The 22,095-nt window shown below is 44.3% G+C and overlaps 4 non-coding genes across 4 annotated transcripts; 3 read left to right on the forward strand and 1 right to left on the reverse strand.

Annotated features, from left to right (window-relative positions):
* The first annotated feature begins 1,439 nt into the window (after positions 1–1,439).
* Positions 1,440–1,513, forward strand: TRNAN-GUU (transfer RNA asparagine (anticodon GUU)). The gene has a single exon. It is a non-coding gene; the product is annotated as a tRNA-Asn (tRNA).
* A 4,583-nt stretch (positions 1,514–6,096) lies between these two features.
* On the forward strand, positions 6,097–6,168 carry TRNAH-GUG (transfer RNA histidin (anticodon GUG)). Its single transcript has one exon. It is a non-coding gene; the product is annotated as a tRNA-His (tRNA).
* Positions 6,169–9,882: 3,714 nt separating this feature from the next.
* Positions 9,883–9,956, forward strand: TRNAN-GUU (transfer RNA asparagine (anticodon GUU)). Its single transcript has one exon. It is a non-coding gene; the product is annotated as a tRNA-Asn (tRNA).
* Positions 9,957–18,921: 8,965 nt separating this feature from the next.
* Positions 18,922–18,994, reverse strand: TRNAV-AAC (transfer RNA valine (anticodon AAC)). The gene has a single exon. It is a non-coding gene; the product is annotated as a tRNA-Val (tRNA).
* Between the last annotated feature and the right edge of the window lie 3,101 nt (positions 18,995–22,095).

The following is a 22,095-nucleotide window of genomic DNA, read 5'->3' on the forward strand; positions in this document are numbered from 1 at the left end:
ACAAGCTAATTTAACATGAAATAAATAAGGGTAGGGGTTGTCAAAAGATCCAGAGAATAATGACAACAATATTATTTCACTGCCTATAACGTTCTTGATACAATAGTTTCTAAATCCAGGCACATCTGACAATGGAATGAAGAAGAATGGTCTTATTGCTTTCACTTTACAGAAGAAAGAAGAGAGGTACAAGAAATTTCTTTATTCGTCTAAGACCACACATGGGCAGAACCATTCTTACAACCAAGGGTTTATGCTTCTGAGCACAGATTAGTTGGGTCTTTTTTCTCAGATGTAGTTGTGTCAGGATGTCTCAGTTGTAGAGATGGGAAGAAGAGCAAGTAGGAGAGAGAGGGCAAAAGAGGGAGGAGGGATGGGTGGAAGCACAAATTCTTTGATTCTCCTGTCCCTCCCTTTCCCCTCTCATCTCCCCTACTTCCCCACCTCCCTTGCCTCCTTCTTTCCTTTTGGGGAGAGCCCTTTGCCCCCTTCCCCACTCTGTTATGAGGACTGAGACAATGCTCCTCTCTCCCAAGCCTCCTGGGAGGTCTCCATGCCCTCCTCCCAAACCCACCTTCCCTGCTTGGTTTTCAATTCCCACGCCTTCCCGTTTCCAGGTGGACCTCACAAAATACAGTCTACCCAGCTGGGCTACCCAAACTCCATCCGATAGGCTGTGCCCAATAAGCTTTTCCATGGCCCGCCCCATGGGATGCTGGTAAATCAAATAGCTGGGATAAAGGCTTTTTCAAAAGAACTGTTCACTTCGGAAACTTTTCTATATGTCCTCAGGGGTCTTCACGGGACAAAGGGCTAAAGACGACAATGTAGCCATCCAAGTGTTAGAGTGTCCCGGTGAGTGCCAAACCCTGTCCCAGGGGTGCAGACACAGGGCGACCATCACCAGACCTCTGCACTGGTGGAAACTACCCAGTGGACACAGGAAACCTAAGCACAACCTCGGCCCCGGAGGCCTTTGCCAGGGTGGGCAAACTCTCATTCATTGAGTGTAGGCAAGGATACAGGAAGAGCCATCATCGGCGCCCACCGGTTTCAGCTGTCCTTGGATCTCATTCGGTTCAGGCCCCGAGGGTCCAAGCCCTGGATCCCGGTATCTCTGAGGGCGCTGGCATCTGCGGCGGGTAGGGGGAAGGATGTGGCACCCTTTCCCTCAGGATAAAGGTCTTATCCTTTGAATGAGTAAGTAAGTAAAGTCGCTTAGTCGTGTCCAACTCTTTGCAACCCTGTGGACGGTAGCCTACCAGGCTCCTCTGTCCATGGGATTTTCCAGGCAAGAGTACTGCCATTTCCTTCTCCAGGGGATCTTCCTGACCCAGGAATCAAGCTCAGGTCTCTAGCATTGCGGGCAGACGCTTTACCGTCTGAACCACCAGGGAAGTGTCTACTCCAGGCAGAGGCAAGCAGACGATTGTGTCATTGTCTCTGTGGTGCAATCGGTTAGTGCGTTCGGCTGTTAACTGAAAGGTTGGTGGTTCGAGCCCACCCAGGGACGGCGGGTTGAAATTTTAGAGAACACCAAAGAGGTGTTCTCCCTTTTGCCAAGAGGACACCGGAGAAGTGCTGCAGAGAAAGAGCACAGGAGTCAGGTGTAAAGGACCAGCGGGGAGCGGGGTATGGTTCTGAGTGAATTGGAAGCGTCGGTCATTCCTGAGAGCCCAGAGCGCTGACGGCCGGCGCCGTGAAAAGGGCCATTGAGGTCCGCAGCCCGGGAAGGGTGGCGTCCACACTGCGGGCTGCAAGGTCTCCTGGGTTTCGGACCCACCCCTCGCCACCTGCGGCTTGCGGGAGCTGGGGAGTCGGCGGGGGCGACCTCTGCTCTCGGGTGCGCAGCTGAGGGTCTGAGGACTCTGCGTTGGGTGCGGGACCCCGAAGGCAGTCTGAGGGGGTCCGAGGGGCCTCACTTCAGGGGAGATGAGGAACCCTAAAGCAGGGCCCTCGGGAGCCGCCGTCTCCGTGCCTGAGAGAGCGTGGGGCTCCAAGGTTTCTGCATGAATGTTAAAAGTTGGTGGCTTGGATAGTGGCGGCTGAACCTTGGGTTTTCCTGGATACAGTGCTCAGTGGCAGCGACTGTCGCCTTTCCGTAGTGTAGTGGTTATCACGTTTGCCTCACACGTGAAAGGTCGGTTCGAAACCAGGCGGAAATAGGTCTCTTTTTTCCCCCCTGTGATTTGCATTCTCATTGGCAAAAGGAAAAGGCGCGAAAGGCACGGGGTGAGGCAGCTGACGTAGCTGTAGGAGGAGTTGGTGACCTCCTGAAAGTCTACTCAGCACAAGAAAGCAGCCCTCCTTTCTCTGCTCCGAGTCTCTGCAGAGTCCAGGCCCAGTTCATCCCAGGGTGGAAGGACAAGGCTGACTTCGGGTCACCTTTACGTCCGGAAACCCCTCCGGCTCCTTGTCGGGCTGCTGGATCTTTCACATGTTCACAGATTGTCACTGAAAACCAAGGAGCTCATTCCTGTAAAGCTCACTTGCTTTTTCCACCTCAGCACACTTGAGGAGCAGTCTTATTTTCCTGGTAGAAGAAAAGAGATCGGACCCAGGTCTCACCCTGGGCTCCAGCCAAAGTCACGGAAATGAAGAATTTAAGGCTCCGCGAACTGAGACGGTCACGGAGGGAAAGGAACTGGTACCCGTGCGGTCATCAGAGGTCCCGAGGCCAGGTCAGAGATCTGGAGGTAGACGGATCTGCTCATCACCCCTTGAAAGCGAAATCAATGCCTGAGTCGAGGGAAAATGGAGGTTCACAAAGAGAGCAGCAAGGCAGCACACAGCCCTAGAGCTAGACCAGGAGGGACTCAGTAGATACTTTGGGACCTGGTCTCAGAAACAGAAGTGTCCCCCAGGAAAGGGGATTTGAAGGGCAATGAGCAAGCAGGTCAAGGGCTGGGAGCCTTGCACAGCTGCACAGAGCTCTGGTCTGCTGGGCAATTTCCTGTTCTCTGCACCTCTGGTTTCATCTTTTACACTCTCAATTTTCATTTGGAGGCTCTAAGTCATCTTTTGTGTACAGCTCTCTGGTGGTCTACTGGCTAGGATTTGGTGTCCACCACTCTGTGGCCTGAGTTTGATTCCCGGTCAAGGAAAACTCTGCATCTGTACTCACAGGAGACTTCCTCTTCCTACTCAGATCAGAATTGTATTTTGCATCAAGATCCAATGCAGAAGAGTTTCTGCACTGAGTTCCTAAGTGTCACTGAGTCTGGACCTCAGGGCCCTAGACCTGGGCCTGGCTGTTGGAGGTGAGATTTCAAAGAATAGCAAGGAGAGATAAGAAAGCTTTCCTCCATGATTAATGCAAACAAAGAGGAAAACAATAGAAGGGGAAAGACTAGAGATCTCAAGAAAATTAGAGATACCAAAGGAATATTTTATGCAAATATGGGCACAATAAAGGACAAAAACAGTAAAGAGGTGGCAAGAATGCACAGAAAAACTATACAACAAAGATCTTAATGACCCAATAGCCATGATGGTGTGATCACTCACCTGGAGCCAGACAGGTGAACCTTAGGAAGCATCACTACAAACAAAGTTAGTGGAGGTGATGGAATTCCAGCTGAGCTATTTCAAATCCTAAAAGATGATGCTGTGAATGTGCTGCACTCAATATGCCAGCAAATCTGGAAAATTCAGCAGTGGCCACTGGACTAGAAAAGGTCAGTTTTCATTCCAGTCCCAAAGAAAGGCTATGCCAAAGAATGCTCAAACCACTGCACAACTGCACTAATTTCTCATGCTAGCAAAGTAATGTTCAAAATTCTCCAAGCTAGACTTCAACAATATGTGAACAGAGAACTTCTAGATGTTCAAGCTGGCTTTAGAAAAGGCAGAGGAACCAGAGATCAAATTGCCAACATCTTTTGGATCATAGAAAAAGCAAGAGAATTCCAGAAAAACATCTACTTCTGCTTCATTGACCAAGACTTTTTAGTCAAAGGAAGCCTTTGACTGTGTGGATCACAGCAAACTGTGGAAAATTCTTAAACAGATGGGAATACCATACCACCTTACCTTCCTCCTGAGAAACCTTTATGCATGTCAAGAAGCAACTGTTAGAACTGGACATGGAACAATGGACTGGTTCCAAATTGGGAAAGGAGTACATCAAGGCTGTATATTGTCACCCTGCTTATTTAACTTCTATGCAGAGTATATCATGTGAAATGCCGGGCTGGATTAAGCACAAGCTGGAATCAAGACTGCAGGGGAGAAATATCAATAACCTCAGATATGTAGATGACACCACCCTTATGGCAGAAAGTGAAGAGGAACTAAAGAGCATCTTGAGGAAAGTGAAAGACGAGAGTGAAAAAGCTGTCCTACAACTCAACATTCAAAAAATTAAGATCATGGCATCTGGTCCCATCACTTCATGGCAAATAGATGGGGAAACAATCTAAACAGTGACAGGTTGTATTTTCTTGTGCTCCAAAATCACTGCAGATGGTGACTGCAGCCATGAAATTAAGACACATGCTCCTTGAAAGAAAAGCTATGACAAACTTAGGCAGCATATTACAAAGTGGAGACATTACTTTGCCAACAAAGGTCTGTCTAGTCAAGGCTATGTTTTTTCCAGTAGTCATGTATGGGTGTGAGAGTTGGACTATAAAGAAAGCTGAGCACTGAAGAATCGATGCTTTTAAACTGTGGTGTTGGAGAAGACTCTTGAGAGTCCCTTGGACTGCAAGGAAATCAAACCAGTCAATCCTAAGGGAAATCAGTGCTGAATATTCATTGGAAGAACTGATGCTAAAGCTGAAGCTTCAATATTTTGGCCGCCTGATGAGAAGAACTGACTGACTGGAAAAGACCCTGATACTGGGAAAAACTGAAGGCAGGAGGAGAAGGGGACGACAGAGGATGAGATGGTAGGATGGCATGACATGGTAGGATCGATGGACATGAGTTTGAGCAAACTCCGGGAGTTGGGGATGGACAGGGAAGCCTGGCATGCTGCAATCCATGGGGTTGCAAAGAACCAGAGAAGACAGAGACTGAATTGAACTGAGACATTAAAATGCTTAAACACTTCATCAGCTATATTACAAGAAATGTTAAAGGAGTCCTCCAGGAAGTACAACACTGACACCAGCTGGAAATCTGGATTTACACAAAGGGATGAAGGAAATATATAAGATTTAAATTTAAATCTCTTAGAAATATGGGACAGATTTTTTAAAATAACGGAAGATTGTAGGGTTTATAACGTGCACCGAAAAGGAGAAACATAAAGAGATAAAGTTGCTAGTTGCACTCTTTCAGGATATTTTGGACTCCCAGTGACCCTGACCGGGCAACCTGCTCTTGGTTTAGGTCCAGAAACGAGGGACAGAAGGTTAGTGAAGGAGGCATTTTTTGGAAAGGAAGAGCAGAGTAGAAAGAACCACAAAGCCTTGGAGTACTTACTTAAAAGATACAAGGAGAAAGTTATCCTTGGGTCGGCTTAGAACCACCAACTTTCCGGTTAACAGGCAAAGGCTCTAAACAATCACGCCTCAAAGCTCAATACAAATGGCCTTCTTTTCATCCCCTTGGGTGCCGAATGCCCCAGCCGCGCCTTGCTCCCCTCCCTCCCCTCTCAGAAACAGCGCCCTGAGACGCCCGACCTGAGACCGGAGGATAGGTAGGGGTCGAAGGAAGCTGATCAACTCGCTGGGCTCCAGTATTTCTTCCGTTCTTTGCTCCGCCTTCATCCGGCCGTCTGAGCCGCTGGCGCTGCCCTCCCTCCGCTCGGCCGCGGTCGGTGAGGCGAGAGCTGGAACCAGCGGGAGGGGAGGGTCGGTCCAAGGAACAAACGCCAAGAGCCGGGAAAGAATCCGGCGAGGTGGGGACGAGGACAGTCAGACTACCCAGACGGCACGTGCCGGATCTGGGGAGATGAGAATTGGTTTTTGATTTTGTTTTGTTTTCTCATCATGTATCAGAAATGAGAGGAAGAGAGCGGAAGCCAGTGAAAGAGAGAATACGAACACCTGAGTAGAGTTTTCAAGAATAAATTAGTGCAGTAATTGGAATCGTTTTATGTTAAATGACATAGATTAAGGACAATTGTCAACGCTTGGGTTGTGGTGCGCCGTGATCGTATAGTGGTTAGTACTCTGCGTTGTGGCCGCAGCAACCTCGGTTCGAATCCGAGTCACGGCATTAGGTTACACCTGGCATCTCCTTGTTTTTTTCTTTTCTTAAACGCCGTAGTGGTCTACACTGGGTTCTCTGAAATGTGACCGCCAATTCTATCCAAAAAGGAAATTATTAAGGTGTGTAATCACAGAACAAAATGCACAAATCATTAATGAACAGCTATTTGATGTGAAATCATCACCAGGATCGAAATTCAGAAAAATTTTTATCAACGTAGTATGGAAGATACACTTTGATATATGATGAAGCCCTTTGATACATTTTCCAAGTAATGCCTATCCATCCCCTGCTACTCTAAGCTATTCTGATGGCCACCCCACAGATTAAGCTTGTCCTTTCTTCAAACTCACCTAAATGAATATACATATTTTACTATCTAGGGATTATCAAGCAGAAATTCTGAAGTCAAGTTTCCCACTAGTAAGGAAATCACGGAGTTCAGCACCACATGAAAGCAATGGACAAGTTTTTGCCCTGGAGAAAGCCCCTTCAAGATCAGGTATTTCTGCTGCCAGCTAACTATAAGCACGTACCCCGAGAGCCACCATCTTTTACTCAGGGTCACCCTCCGCCCTTCTACCCTTACCAAATCACTGTCTGCAAAGTAATTCTAGCAAAGATCTCCCAATTCTCCTGCCCCTTCCCACACAGGCAAAGCACACTCTCTCACCCACCAGACTGACTGCCTTTCATCAACTCTTCCAGAGCCACACACACACAGAGCCACTGTGCTGTCTCATCTACTGCTCCCTCTGCAAGCTTGGTTCACACTCCCACCCCCCCATCCACCACCCCCTCTTCCTCACTCACCTCTTGCCCTACAGTGGACATAACATTTATCCTAACAGGTCTTCTAAGTGAGTGTCCAAGGGAAAAGGGAAAATGTGCCCACTGCCAGATGGAGACCACAGGGATTCCAAACAACAACAGCAGCTGGAGAGTCAGGACATTTACCTGGATCACCATCATATTGATATTCTGGTATTGATTTTTACACATACTTTCTGCTTATGTCAACAATAACAGTTTTCCCTTTGTGGTAGTGAGATGAACTGGAAACTCAAATTACTCAGGGAAATGAATGTGAATGAATGGATTGAAAGAGAATATTTAAAAAATATAATCCACCCTCACTCTACTGAAGAGTGGGTGGAAATGGCAAAGGCCTGGGAGGTTGGGTGAGTGCTTTTGGTGGGCCAGTCATTGGATTTGAAGCAGCCATTCCTGGGAACTCCCCAGGCTTGGGTCTCTGTCTCCAACAGGACCTGATTTCCTTTTCCTGGGAAGCCTAAGCCAGGGTCTTACTGGATCACAAAGATGGATATTTTAATAACAAAAAGTTATAAGAAAATATTCTTGACATTTTTTCTCATCAGGGAAATAAACCTTAATACTACATGGAGATATCACTACCCTGCAGCATGATTGTATTTAAAAGAATTCGTACATCAAATGCTGACAGTTGTGGAGCAATTGCATCTGTAGTAGTCTGTTTGAAATCATTCTAGAAGACTGTTGGCAATTTCTGATAAAGTTAATCTTGTACCTACTCCATGATTCCAAAATTGCAGTACATCCATGAATGCAGAAGTATACAAAAAGATTGATATGGAATATTCATCAAAACACCAAGAATATTCATCAAGGACACCAATTAACACAAAACCCCCACCAAAATTACTCCAACAATACCAAAATTAATAAGTGATATACACAACAGTATGAATATGTTTAGTGAACAAAATGTTGCATGAAACAAAAATCAGTAACAAAAAATGTACATTCATTCATTTGAGTTTCAAAAGCAGGCAACAGTACATGATTGCAATAGACTTCAGATTTAGTAATTAAGTGATCTTGTGTAGGAATTGCCTGAAAAGGGTTTCAAATGACATTGCTAGGATGGTAGCAGTTTTCTATAACTTCATCTGGGTGGTGATTACATTTGCCCAAGTTCACAAATTGGGCCTATAATTAAAGATGTGTGCTTTTTACATGGTGTGCAGTATAGTTCAATGATTTACTGTTTCCATAAAAATCAGTGGATGGTGGGTGGAGACAAGCTGCTGTAAACTGTGACAACTAGTTTGCATTTTATTGTAAACACATTGAAAACTCATTCTCCTTTAGTGTAAAAAAAACAAAAACAAACAAAAAAAAAACTACTGATATTAGAAATACCTTTTCCAGAAAAAGTCATTGACCATATCATTTCGTTAGTGCAAACTACAGACAAAGCTACTTGAGAGGCAATGTTTCCACTTCGGAATATGTTCTGCTCAACAGTGAGACAAGCAGTTGACCTAGGTTTTGCTTTGACCAGCCCACTTGTGTGCTGTGGGATTTACTCGTCACAGAATACAGATGCAGGGCCAGCAGCAAACTGCTCTCCAACCACTGCTAAGCAGAATAACTCGTGCTGGAATTAAAAGCAAAATGAATATTACTCAACCATAAAGAAAAAAAAAGAATGAAATAATGCCATTTGGAGTAATGTGGATGACCCGGAGATTCTCATATTGAGTGAAGTAAGATGGACAAATACGATATCACTTGCATGTGGAAACTAAAACACAAAAACAAAAATGATACAAATGAAATTATATACAAAACAGAAATAGAGCCTCAGATGTAGAAAACAAGCTGCTGGTTACCAAAGGGAAAAGGGTGGAATGAGGGATAAATTAGGAGTTTCAGATTAACATATATACACTACTGTGTATCAGATAGATAACCAATATGGACCTCTAGCACAGGGAGGGACCTAAACTCAATATTTTGTAAATAAATAAATAAATAAAATATTTTGTAATAAAAACCTATACAGAAAGAGAATCTGAATAAAATGTATGTATAACTGAATCACTTTGTTGTACACCTGAAACTAACAACACTGTAAATCAACTATATGCCAATTTAAAAAAAAAGCAAATGGAAAGAGGTTATAGACACTAACTTGATACAGCCTGGATTTGAACTGAGGTGGCAGCAACAATACAGCACTATACACTATACAAGCACAATGCACAGCATGACTTCAGGTAACTATCTCCACATAAATAAATCCACACTGTTTCATTCCTGGACACTTACAGAAGTTCGTGTGCTTTTCTCTCTTTCATGCTCTTCTCCGATTCTTCCTCCCCATTTTGCTACTTAAAAAAAGCAATTTTTCTTTCTGAGGATCTGGCCCAAGCCTCTTCACAGACTTCCTGGAAGGTCTGCTGGCAGGTTTCATCCATATCTTTGCTTGCTCTGACTCCTTTTCACATTTCCTCTTTGTATGTGATCTCTTTCCCGTTAAGCCACACGGACCACACCTACTAAACCGCTGCCCAAAGGTGCAGATGGCCGGATGAAGGTGGAGCAAACAGGGAGCCGTTACTGAGTCCACCGCGGGTTCAGCTTCCCTCGGGCTCCCCTCGGCTCAGGCCTGGCATCCGGGCGCTGGCACCTGAGGCGGGTGTGGAGTAAGACGTGGCAGGGACTCTCGGTTGCACTCCTGCCTTCGGAGTCGCCCGACGCCTGGCTTTCCAACTGGAACGAACACTGAGTGGATTCCGTCTCTCCGATGGCCCGAGGCTTGGAGACCGAGCTGCTCTCCCCCGAAAGGCAGGTGGCTTCCCCTACCTTTGTAGCTTTGCTTGCTTTCTGCGGGGATGAGTGAGTGATTGAGTATTAGTCACTCTGTTGAGACCAAAGCTGAGTGAGTGTTCAGTCTCTGTGGCGCAATCGGTTAGCGCGTTCGGCTGTTAACCGAAAGATTGGTGGTTCAAGCCCACCCAGGGACGTGTTTCTGCCTTTTGGAGTGTGATGTATGATTGATTATTTCTAGTCTGCACGTCGTCCCCAAGCTCGTATACACAAACACGAGAACCTATATCCAGATAGTCACTGATCCTCAGAAAGGGTCTCTGGAGGAAAGCAGGTCAGTGGGGGTCCTGGAATTCAGGAAACAGCAGGCTCATTATCTTTACCCTGTAAACTCCTTTCACCAATGAAATTTCTTTCACTGTTTGTAGTAGCCTTTATTTTTCCCTTTCCATATACTTTTGTAATTAATTTGGTTCTATGCTTTTCCTATGACAGTCATCATTCTTGCACACATGGATACGGGGTAGACTCCTGGGAGAGTAATTGCTCTGTCATAGCCTTTACATGGTTTGTATATAATTCCTTTTTCTTGCCTTTGTTGACTTATTGGGTGTAAATATTTTGTTATTTCAGCAACTGCTTTGGGCATTATAGCATACATACATCTGTAACTTAGCACAGCCTGCCTTCAAGGGATGGCACACTTCCTCACATTTCTCCCCTGCCTGCCCTTATGCTTATGTTGTCCTGTATTTTACTTGGCATATGTTTTGAATCCCAAATCCAAGGTTACTACTTTTAAAAAAATTCCCCATGTTTTTAAAGACATTTAATTGATAAAAAATCATATGTTTCCCATGCATAGACCATGTCTCTTTTCCTTCATTTCCTTTGTGTCCATCAGTAATTCCAGTTCACGTGAGTTCCCTTCTTCTTGGAGGGCTCCTTTAACTTCTCTTGCTGTGCGGCTGTTCTGGTGACAAAGTCTTTAAGCATGGGTACGTCTATAAATGTCATCATTCAACGTCTATTTTCAAATAGATTTGGGAAGGGGGCATAAGATTCCACCCTTTTTCACTCTCAGTCCTTTAAAAATGTTGCTTCTCTGTCTTCTCACTTCCACTGTTATTGATGAGAAATCTGACATAATTTTTACTTTTGCTTTCTGAATGTACTGTGTATTTTCTTTCTGGCTCATTGGACATCTTTTTTTCTTTTATAATGGATTGGAGCAGTTTAATTACTCTGTGACTAGGCACAGTTTTTTTCCTGTTCCTTGTGCTCACAGTTCATCTGGCTCCTTAGATGGTGGGTTTATAATTTTCATTATGATTGGAGTATGTCCTCTTGGGTTTCTTCAAAGTTTTTTCCTTCAAAAAATTTCTTCTGGTATTTTTTGAGACTCCAAATACTCTCTTGTGTTAGGCCTTTTAAAGTTGCTCTACCATTCAGTGATGCTATTAATATGTTCAGTTAAAAAAATTATTGCCATTTCATTTTAAATAATTTCAGTGGTTCAAGGCTTTGTATTCCTTAATTTTTTTTCTTGCAATGTCTAATTTGTTGTTGATTCACAGATGTTATTGTTTTTACCTCCAAAGTTTGCTTTTTGCCATTTTTGTATGTTCCACATTTCTAATGAACTCTTTGGACATATGCAACATAGTCATGGTAACTGTTTAAAGTTCTCTCTGCTGACTTTTTCATCATGTCAGTTCTGGTCAGTTTTGACTGAGTGACTATATTCTTCCTTTTGCATCATATTTTTATGCCTCTTTGCATGCCTGACATTTGTTGTTGTTGTTTGGATGCTGGACATTATCAAAATTTCCTTTCTGGATACTAGCTACTTTGATATACCTATGAATTATTTTGAGTTTTGTATTGGGGTACAGTTAGTACAGTTAAGTGACTTGTAAACAGTTTGATCTCTTTGGATCTTGCTTTATGATTTTTTTCAGAAGGTCAGTGTAGGGCTGATTATTCTAGAGCTGTGTTCTTGCCCTAAGGCTCATGAGTTATATAAATCGTCTAGTCTGGCTGATGGCAGTGAGAACAACTGCCTGTCCCATGTGAACACCAGGCACTGTTCCATGATCTGATCCAAAATTTCTTTTCTTGGTCTCAGGTAATTCTCCACAAGTGTGCTCTTATCAGACCTCTGTTTAGTACCTCAGGGAGACTGTTTAGTATCCCTGGATATCTTTTTCTCTTTCATCACTGGACCTTTGCTCTCTGAACCCTAGCTGCCTTGCTCTCCACCAAAACTCAGCTTCCTCTCAACAATCCAAAGAGCTGGTCTCAGATCGCCCTTCTCATGCCCAACCTGGACATGCTCTGAAAGCGGTCACGTGGGCCAGTGGCAGGACTCGCCTTGTTTCTCATTCTCAGGTGATTCTCAGCTGTCCTCTTTTGCCCAGTTTCCTGTGTCTAGAAACTGGCATTATATATTTTCCTTTTTTTCCTGTGGGGGCAGGCAAGAAAGGGAGGGTGAGGTTTCAAGCAGGAGGGTAAATCTGATTTTTGTCACTCCAAATATAAAAAAGCAAAATGGCTGTCTGAGGAGGCCTTACAAATAGCTGTGAAAAGAAGAGAAGCCAAAAGCAAAGGAGAAAAGGAACTATATACCCATTTGAATGCAGAGTTCCAAAGGATAGCAAGGAGAGATAAGAAAGCCTTCCTCAGTGATCAGTGCAAAGAAATAAAGGAAAACAATAGAATGGGAAAGACTAGAGATATCTTCAAGAAAATGAGAGATACCAAGAGAACATTTCATGCAAAGATGGGCTCAATAAAGGACAGAAATAGTATGGACCTAACAGAAGCAGAAGATATTAAGAAGAGGTGGCAAGAATGCACAGAAGAACTGTACAAAAAAGATCTTCACAACCCAGATAATCACGATGGTGTGATCACTCACCTAGGGCCAGACATCCTGGAATGTGAAGTCAAGTGGGCCTTAGGAAGCATCACTATGAACAAAGCTAGTAGAGGTGATGGAATTCCAGTGGAGCTATTTCAAATCCTAAAAGATGATGCTGTGAAAGTGCTGCACCCAATATGCCAGCAAATCTGGAAAACTCAGCAGTGGCCACAAGACTGGAAAAGGCCAGTTTTCATTCCAATCCCAAAGAAAGGCAATGCCAAAGAATGCTCAAACTACCGCACAATTGCATTCATCTCACATGCTAGCAAAGTAATGCTCAAAATTCTCCAAGCCAGGCTTCAACAATACATGAACTGTGAACTTTCAGATGTTCAAGCTGGTTTTACAAAAGGCAGAGGAACCAGAGATCAAATTGCCAACATCCATTGGATCATCAAAAAAGCAAAGTTCCAGAAAAAGCATCTATTTCTGCTTTATTGACTATGCCAAAGCCTTTGACTGTGTGGATCACAATAAACTGTGAAAAATTCTGAAAGAGATGGGAATACCAGACCACCTGACCTGCCTCTTAAGAAATCTGTATGCAGGAAGCAACAGGTAGAACTGGACATGGAACAATAGACTGGTTCCAAATACGAAAAGGACTACGTCAAGGCTATATATTGTCACTGTGCTTATTTAAATTATATGCAGAGTACATCATGAGAAATGCTGGGCTGGATGAAGTACAAGCTGGAATCAAGATTGCTGGGAGAACTATCAATAACCTCAGATACGCAGATGACACCACCCTCATGACACCACCATGGCAGAAAGTGAAGAAGAACTAAAGAGCCTCTTGATGAAAGTGAAAGAGGAGAGTGAAAAACTTGGCTTAAAACTCAACATTCAGAAAACTAAGATCATGGCATCTGGTCCCATCACTTCATGGCAAATAGATGGGGAAACAGTGGAAACAGTGACAGGCTTTATTTTGGGGGGCTCCAAAATCACTGCAGATGGTGACTGCAGCCATGAAATAAAAAGACACTTACTCCTTGGAAGAAAAATTATGACTAGCCTACACAGCATATTAAAAAGTAGAGACATTACTTTGCCAACAAAGGTCCATCTAGTCAAGGCTATGGTTTTTCTAGTAGTCATGTGTGGATGTGAGACTTGGACCACAAAGAAAGCTGAGCACCAAAGAATTGATGCTTTTGAACCGTGGTGTTGGAGAAGACTCTTGAGAGTCCCTTGGACTGCAAGGAGATCCAACCAGTCCATCCAAAAGGAAATCAGTCTTGAATGTTCATTGGAAGGACTGATGTTGAAGCTGAAACTCCAATACTTTGGCCACCTGCTGCCAAGAGCTGACCCATTTGAAAAGACCCTGATGCTGGGAAAGATTGAGGGCAGGAGGAAAAGGGAATGACAGAGGATGAGATGGTTGGATGGCATCACCGACTCAATGGACATGAGTTTGGATAAACTCCGGGAGTTGGTGATGGACAGGGAGGCCTGATGTGCTGCAGTCTTGGGGTCACAAAGAGTTGGACATGACTGAGTGACTGAACTGAACTGAACTGAACTGAAGGCATCTTATGTGTTTCTAAGTTGATTTCCATAGTAGGTGTGCCAATTTGTATTTCCATCTTTCCAAATCCATGAAAGAGCTTTTTTCTTCATATTCTTGCCATCATGACGAGCTTTGTACACATCTGTATGATACTCTAGTAAGAGGATGGGTACCCTCTTGATTCAGTTAAGCCAGAGGTACAGCAAAACTCTAAGTGGACATTACCCAGTATACCCTACTGCACATGTTCAACAGCTAAACTTCCAAGATGTTTAGATAGCATTCCAATAATTGTAATTATTTTTGGTAATGACCTATTTATTTGAGTCTGAGAAGACTACCCCAAATGACTTCCAGTTGCTTCACACTAAACTTCCAGTTATGGATAGGACAGGGGAAAAAAACACTGGTCTCAGATATTTGTTCTTCACTTTTCTTTATGAATACATTTTTGCCATCTGGATGCACACATTTAATGACTGGCCACCCTCTTACTCAAGACTGTGTTGGAATGCCAATAACTGTGTCTTTATGATTCCTTGACAATGTTTGGCTGTTTCTGCAAAAATTATCCCATTTGAGACAAATTACTGGGACCAATAGGATTCTCCACCTGACAATCCATCTTGTGCAGACCTGGTACCAAGAGTTATTAGTCGACCTTCCCTGATGAATTCCCTGTTGAATCTCATGAGCACTCAGGCTTTCACACAGTAAATCTAGTTCCTGGACATTCTTTCTAGTCTCTCAGTGTGCTTCTTTTTCTGTCTGTCATTCTCTGTCCCTCATACTCTAGGCCTCCCCCAATCTACCTAATTTCTTCTTTTCCCCTTTCCAGGACATTGCACTAGATTGCCTTTAATCACTGAGAAGTTCTCAGGCACTTATTAGATGCTAGGCCCTGCTATGGGCAGGGGAAAGGAAGAAAGATCTGAATAGTGAGTCAGCTCAAGGTCTCTGCCCTGTGGAGCTCATATCTGGAGGCATTGAAAAGGGGTGGTGCAGCAGGAGGAGAAATGATTCCTGGCAGTTTTCCCCAGGCTAATCTGCTCATCTTGGCCTAGGGTTCTAGCAGTGATGGAGATAAGAGAAGCACAATGAAGATGGATGACTTCAGATTTAGTAGGCAGAAAACTAAGAACCAAAACAATTTTTTTTTAATTACATAAATAAGCACTTTAGGAAAACAGTAGACATTCAGCAACAGCTTCCCACTTCATGGAGCAGACATTCCACGTGTTCCACAATTCTTATAGTGACACTGATGGAAATAGTCACCAATCTCCCATAAAAGGCACCTGAGCCTCCTCTCAACCTGTTCACATATGGTCATTCTGTAATCTATAAACATAGGAGGCAGCATCATAGGAAAATAGTGTTTCTCATTTCTATCTTGGTTATACATGATACAGGCAAAGATCACACATTAATTAATTTAATATCAGTCAAAGAACTCAGATAAACATAGACCTTAAAATCAAAAGTTGAGCTGTCACATAATAGAGAAATGCACGTTGGAATCATACAGTAAATGATACCCCAAAGTCTAAGTGGATTGATTATGATTTCTAGAATTATAATACTACATCTCCATTTAACATATATTATATAGTATATTTAATTTCTGAGAACACATAATTTTAAGTTTATAAACTTCAATGTTTATCCAGTTAAATTTTTTCTTCATTTATTGTTTTATTTGCATTATTTATCTGCACTAGGTCTTCCTTGCCATATGCAGGATCTAGTTCCATGATTGGGGATGGAACCCAGGCTCCCTATATTGGGAGCAAGGAGTCTTAGCTCCTGGACCACCAGGAAAGTCCCTTAAATTTTTTGATAAACAAGTAAAACCAGTATAGCAAACTTAGGCAGTCAGTGTTATTAGAATTTGAAGAGAAAATAAATCCAAGACTGTGCAAACTAGAGTACTTTGTTACCAGTATTTTCCATGTTATTACAGTATTTGAAAAGCAACACAGTTTTTAGACCAAAATTATTTACCTGTGTGATACATACAAGGAATATTCTCTATAAATATAACATTTTCTGTGTGATTTTTTGTCAATTATTAGAATAGAGTGTTAATAATATTTGAGAATTCTTATTTTCAGCTTGATTTTTTTCTTATACCTAGCACACAAGGTACATACTAACTTATCTCTATGATAAAGTAAAACTAAACTTTTTGTTTTTTCTTCTTCATTTTAGTAGGAAATGAAGCTACATTTCAGTAAGAAAAGTCAAAGTCCCCTTGGATGTTATCCTCTGGGATTCTCATTGTAGAAGCAGTATCAGTACCCCCACTTTGGACATCCTTTGGAGAAGGAAATGGCAACCCACTCCAGTATTTTTGCCTGGAAAATCCCATGGACAGAGGAGCCTGGTGGGTTACAGTTGATGGGGTCCCAAAGAGTCAGACTCGCCTGAGTGATTGAGCACACGCACACACACATGCCAGAGACATTGAGCACACGCACACACACATGCCAGATGCACACACGCACACACACATGCAAGAGAGAAAAAGATTTCCCTGGCCAGGAGTCTAACATGGTCTGGGGTGGGAAAGCACCAAATCCTAGCCACTAGACCACAAAGGAATCTTGCAAAGTATCTGGTTTAGTGTCTCCAGGTAAAAACTATAAAAGTAAAAATTAACTTCTTGAGATGCCAAGAGCAGGAAAGGAGGTGATTGCCAGTGGGGCAGGGCTGAATAAAGCTGTGCAAGTCCCCCAGCTCTTGCCCCTAGATTACATTCTGGCTTAGCTTTAGCATTGTGTGCAGCAGAGCCAAGGTCCAGCTCTCTGTCTGAACCTCTGCTGTCTGTATTAGAAAAAGGTGCAGACTGGCTCTCAGGGGGTGATGGGTGGATCTATTTCCTGACCTCTGATGTGGCTCAGGTGCCTCTCCTGATAATGGCATGTGTATGGACTCTTCGTGCCTGACAGCTCAGTTAGAGGAGTTCTTTATTTGTGTCTTTGGCTCCAGCCTCAGGTGAAGAGTTGGGTTTGGTTTCTTTTGTTCTCTCATGTAAACCAAATGTGCTTCAGAGGGATGAACTTCTGGAGCTATACTACCTGTCAGGGTATAGAGGAGATTTACATGCCAGAGGAACTGAGGGGATTTCCAGATTGTAAAGGTGATCTTTTTCCATTGTTTCCCCATCTATTTGCCATGAAGTGATGGACCTGGATGCCATGACCTTAGTTCTTTGAATGTTGAGTTTTAAGCCAACTTTTTCACTCTCCTCTTTCACATTCATCAAGAGGCTCTTTAGTTCTGCTTCACTCTCTGCCATAAGGGTGGTGTCATCTGCATATCTGAGGTTATTGACATTTCTTCTGGTAATCTTGATTCCAGCTTGTGCTTCATCCAGCCTGGCATTTCTCATGATGCACTCTGCATAGAAGTTAAATGAGCAGAGTGACAATATACAGCCTTGACTTACTCCTTTCCCAGGTAGCAACCAGTTCATTGTTCCATGTCCGATTCTAACTGTTGCTTCTTGACCTGCATACAGATTTCTCAGGAGGAAGGTCAGGTGGTCTCGTATTCCTATCTCTTGAAGAATTTTCCAGCAATTTGTTGTGATCCACACAAAGTCAAACTCTTTGGCATAGTCAATAAAACATAAGTAGATGTTTTTCTGGAACTCTCTTGCTTTTTGGATGATCCAACAGATGTTGACAATTTGATCTCTGGTTCCTCTAAAACCAGCTTGAACATCTGGAAGTTCACGGTTCACATATTGTTGAAGCCTGGCTTGGAGAATTTTGAGCATTACTTTGCTAGCATGTGAGATGAATGCAATTGTGTGGTAGTCTGAACCTTCTCTGGCACTGCCTTTCTTAGGGATTGGAATGAAAACTGACCTTTTCTGGTCCTGTGGCCCCTGCTGAGTTTTCCAATTTGCTGGCATATTGAGTACAGCACTTTATTTTTTGGGCTCCAAAATCACTGCAGATGGTAACTGCACCCATGAAATTAAAAGATGCTTGCTCCTTGGAAGAAAAGCTATGACCAACCCAGGCAGCATATTAAAAAGCAGAGATATCACTTTGTCAACAAAGATCTGTCTAGTCAAAGCTATAGTTTTTCCAGTGGTCATGTATGGATGTGAGCATTGGACTGTAAAGAAAGCTGAGCACCAAAGAATTGATGCTTTTGAACTGTGGTGTTGGAGAAGACTCTTGGGAGCCCCTTGGACTGCAAGGAGATCCAACCAGTCCATCCTAAAGGAAATCAGTCCTGAATATTCATTGAAAGAACTGATGCTGAAGCTGAAGCTTCAATACTTTAGCCATCTGATGTGAAGAACTGACTCATTGGAAAAGACCCTGATGCTGGGAAAGGTTGAAGGCAGGAGGAGAAGGGGATGACAGAGGATGAGATGGTTGGATGATATCACCAACTCGATGGACATGAGTTTGAGTAAGCTCCGGGAGTTGGTGATGAACAGGGAAGCCTGGCGTGCTGCAGTCCATGAGGTCGCAGAGTCGGACACGACTGAGCAACTGAACTGAACTGAAAGATGACCCCAAGTTGGCCTTGTTCTGTGCCCTCCTTGGGCCTGGTGTCCACAGTGACTCAGACAAAGGAGGCCTACTTTGTAATGCTGAGTAGGCTTTCAGGAAGTCACAGAACTCCTCCTATGATTCTTGCAGGCTTTTTTATGTTTAAAATGCACATCAAAAAGTTTGGGATAAAGTGAAGCTGTTTCTGCCTGGTTTCGAACCAGGGACCTTTTGTGTGTTAGGCAAACGTGATAACCACTACACTACAGAAACCATATGGTCAGGTGTACCTAGTGACATCCAAGAAAAGCATGTTTGGACACAACTTGCCCTCAAATTTTGAAAGGAAGAGAGCTCTGTGAGCACAGAGGATCCCTCAGGTAAGGAGACTGAGGTTCCTGAAAGGCCCTGGTTTAGGGTTCCTCTCTTCCTCCGGAGCGACGTCCCTGTGAGCATCCCAGCAGTTAGACCTCAGGATCCCACAAGGAATGCACAGCTTTGGGCCCGAGTGCAGCAGTCACCCCACTGACTCTCCAGTTCTCAGAAGCCGCAGGAGCTGGGACAGTTAGATGTCTCTGAGCCCCAGGCAACCCGATGGTTGGGTGGGGTGGACAAAGGCCCCCCAGCTGCAGACCCGCACCTCTGTGGCCCTTTTCACTGCTCCTGCGGTCACTGGGCTTGGCTCTTGGAAATGATCGATGCTTTAATCCTACCTGGAAACAAAGAACCTTTTCCTCTGCTCCCATGCACCTGACCTGCATGCTCCTTTCACAGCATCGCTTCACTGGCATCGTCCCAGGCAAAGAGGTTTCTCAAGTTCCTGCTGCTATGGCTTATTCTAGTCATCTAGTTTAAGTCCAAAACTTTCATCACACTTTCACATTTAGCAGGAAGAGCAGCAAAGGCTGACGTCTCTGGTCATCTGGCTGTTTGAAAATATCGAACATCAGAGAAGGAAATGGCAACCCACTCCAGTATTCTTGCCTGGTGAATCCCATAGACAGAGAAGCCTGGTTGCTACAGTTCATGGGGTCCCAAAGAGTCAGACAGCACTTAGCAACTAAACAACAACATATAATACGATTAGTTTTTCATCATTGTGGAAATGATGTTTTAACAATCGATTATCCATGCTACAAATGAAAAGGAAAGCATACCTTACAGAGAACAATGAGTCAATTGTTTTTAGTGGCTCGAATTATGAAACAATATGTTAGAGGCAAACACAGAGAGGAGGAAGGCTTTACTGAGTAGGACATGGACCCTTGGAAGAGAGTAAGCCAACTGTACAAAGATTTAAATACACTTCAGCATGGCAAAAGGTGCCAAAAAGATGTAATACACAACTGGCAGAAAATCACAACACATATGAATAAATATATTGTTTAAGAACAGAGTGCTAGGACACATACAAAGCTGTCAGGGAAATAGGCAGTGCATACCAACAGGTGTGTCATACTTGAAGAACTCTAAAAAAGAAAATTTGTTAGGCTCTTAACTCCCTTGGTCAGAAAATTACAGATTTATAACAAATCTTGACCTCAGATGGACTAAAATCTAACCTGGTTAATAGGCTGTACCTTTATCAGTGTGGAAAACAGGAGGCTGTTCATCACAACCCATGTAGTGTATCTCCTCTGGTTTGGGGTGGCAAGGTGGCATGGCCTGTCCACTCTATAAACGTGTGTTCCTTTTGAAACAGTAATTCTAGATCTAGGAGTTTCATCCCACTGGAATGTATAGACACAAATGTAAAGAAAATACTGAACATCAACGCTGGCCGAGTTTCGCTTCCTGACCTGTATTGAATTCGTTTGCCGACCAGGCCGGGTATAAAGCTGCGGAGGGATCAGGCTCGGTCCACGCAGACCTCACGGTTGTGTATTCCTCCCTTATTGTACTTGAGATTCTTCTTGAAGGACAGCTTTGTTTTACCTTTTATAATGTCTGAAATGCCTTTTATTTGACTTTTTAAATCATCTGGTTCAACAGGTCATGGAGCGCGAATTTTAACTTGGACAACAGAGAGGTAAGGGCGGTTTTCCCAGAAAACAGGTGTCTGGAGAGGTTTTTGGTTTCACCTCACAGCAGGCAGAGTTTCTTCTTGCTGAAAGACTTTAATGCAATGTTGTCTGTGTGTCTGTCTCTGGTTTCCTTTCGAAGTAAAGGGTAACAAGGTTGGGGGTGTATTTGCGTTTCCTCCCGCAGTGGTTTTTCTTCTTTTCTTAGTGCGGCGGTCACCGCGTTTCCTTCAGGGATCCGACCCCGAGGGGCCCCGCCTGGTTCCTCGTGGACTCCAAGTGGAGTCGAGGGTGCGACCGCGCGGCAGCACCCTCACCAGCGCTGGAGCCTGAGTCCCCAAAGAGGCGGACTTGAAAGCAGCTTTAGATCAGGACATTTCAAGAGCTTTCCCCTGCTTTCCTCCCCTCCAAGTCCTAGTTTTCACCTCCCACGTCCAGCCAGAGGAGTGGATTCACAGTTGCATCCCAGCGCTGCCAGCCCATGTCTACTGGACCAGGGGGCGATGGTCGTTTCCCGAATGGGGTGGAGGGACAGCAGGTGCCCGAGGGACCACAGACACATGGCTCCCTGCAGCCGCAAGGGAAGGCGCGGGGCTCCTGAGCCTGCAAGGCGAGCGCGCTGAGGGGACCGGGCCCTGCCCCTGCCCATGAGGCCGGGCCCAGAAGAGGGAAGCCGCCCAGCACTGAGCCCAACGGCCACCCAACGCCCCCACCATCCTCATCCGAGCTTCAGGGTGAGGGAGCCGAGCGTTCCACTGATTTCCCGCCTTTATCAGGAAAGTCGTTTACACAAATCCAGAGTCCAGAACAAGAGGGCCTGTGTAGGCCGAAGTCCACATGGACCGAGAAGCAAACACGAAGTCCCAACTGTATGTGGGGTCTGAGGAAAGCCCTGCGTCAGATACTACTCTTGGTCTGAGCCCAAGGAAGTTGGCGTCATCCAAGGTGTGGACACGGCAGGTGTCGTAGGTCATGGGGGAAGAATTGGAATCCAGGTTTGGTGAGAGGCTCTCTTTCTGAACCTGTTTCCTTGTGAAGAGGGGCCACTTGGCTCTCAGTCGGTGGTGAGCAGTCCATCTACTCCCTGATCTCTGACCTGACTCCAGGCCCCTCCCCGTTAATGGCTCCAGGACCAGCTGCTTTTCCTCCTGATCAGCTCAATTTGCAGAACCTGACCCTCTTCACCTTTGGGTCTTTGGCTCCAGTCTGCGGTGTAGAATTGAATTTGTTCTCTTTTGTCCTGTTACATAAATCAGATTGTCCCATCTGTGTGCTGGGGTGAGGGAAAGCTAAGTGTCTTCACAAGGGATGAATTTCTTGGCTTTCAGAGACATAACAAGTGTAGCGGGTATA

This window comes from Bos mutus, unplaced genomic scaffold, assembly GCF_027580195.1.
Source record: "Bos mutus isolate GX-2022 unplaced genomic scaffold, NWIPB_WYAK_1.1 CTG259, whole genome shotgun sequence".
Lineage (NCBI taxonomy): Eukaryota > Metazoa > Chordata > Mammalia > Artiodactyla > Bovidae > Bos > Bos mutus.